Raw genomic sequence first — 1,256 nt, forward strand, 5'->3', positions numbered from 1 at the left:
AAGTACATCTTCTCTGCAAAAGGGGGGAATTGAGTTTTCTGAAAACTACTGCCAAAGATGCTTTTTTTCCTGAGCCCCTTTTCTTTTATGTGGGCTGGCCTTGGTGTCTCAGGCTCAAGTGTTTTAGTATCAGAAAGAAGTCCGCCCAGCTCAGGGCAGCAACCTAGCCACGTCTGCAGCCTTTTCCTATCTTACCCCAAGTAACTTACTTTAGTAAAAACGAGATCACTTCTTCTAAAGACCTTGGTCCATTGTGAAGTTTTGAGAAGTCTTCCTTCTGTCCTAAGTGTCCTCACACAGGGCACGAGCACTTTGTAAGGAGTCTGGGCAGGACGGTCGTGCTGATGAGAACCAGGATTGCTGAGTTGGAGAGCTGGAGGCTGCTTTCTTCAGCTCCTCTCCTGCCGACGGAGGTGTGACGTTGTCTTTACAGACACTGCTCTCACACGGTGCTCATGACAGCAGCACCTCATTCTGGTTATTGTAGTCTGGCTGAAATGCCGCCTTGTGCTTAGGAGTGAGCACTGTAGTTGCCTCGCCGGTTGAGAGTTTAGATGGAAGGATTTGGGACGTGATGTTTTACCTTTCTGCTTCTGTCTTTCAGGTTAACTCTTTGATGTCCCCTGGATAAGAATTCTTGAGATGACAGCTTGTTGAACGTTGATTCTTCAGATTTGTGCTTGACGATGTCTCTGACTGGGTATGAAATGGGAGTCCAGAGACCTCCCTTTCCTGCAAGTCTGGCTTCACAGAGCACACCTGTTAATGAGAACCCGGCCTTCCCTAAGTGTAACCCTTACTTTCCAAATTAAACAGTTTTTCTGCCACCTCACCATGCCTTCGACTGCCATTTTTTCTTCTCGCACTTGTGTGGAGACTGTTTCCCTTCAGCTCCGTGTGCTCACACGCTCTCTTCTCACTCGTGTGGAGACTTTCCCTTCAGCTCCGTATCCTCTCCTAATCCTTCATTGTCTGGAGCTGCACCACCACCGAGCGCTTTGTCAGAAACTGGGCTGTGTGTGCTTTCTCGGCACATCTCTTTGGACATGCTTCTGGAGAAAGGTGAAACGTGTCCCTTAGGCAGTGTAAGCCGGTGCAAGGTGCATGCATATGCTTGTTCAAGAGTGTATGTGTGTGCAGACGCACACATGCTCAAGCACACGTGCAAGAGAGAGGAGAGAGATTGAGAGGTAGACACTGTGACAGTATGACTGTGTGTGTCTGTGACTTGGCACAAGTGTCATGTGTCTGTGTGA

General features: G+C 48.6%; 1 protein-coding gene across 1 annotated transcript in view; it reads left to right on the top strand.

Moving 5' to 3' along the window:
- Positions 1–832, top strand: part of Dad1 (defender against cell death 1) — a 23,582-nt gene extending 22,750 nt beyond the window's left edge. Inside the window, exon 3 of the mRNA XM_057786490.1 lies at positions 605–832. The gene's annotated coding sequence lies outside the window, so the exon portion shown is untranslated. The remainder of the gene's footprint in view (positions 1–604) is intronic.
- Positions 833–1,256: the final 424 nt, after the last annotated feature.

This window comes from Chionomys nivalis, chromosome 12 (assembly GCF_950005125.1).
Source record: "Chionomys nivalis chromosome 12, mChiNiv1.1, whole genome shotgun sequence".
In the NCBI taxonomy this organism is placed as follows: Eukaryota; Metazoa; Chordata; class Mammalia; order Rodentia; family Cricetidae; genus Chionomys; species Chionomys nivalis.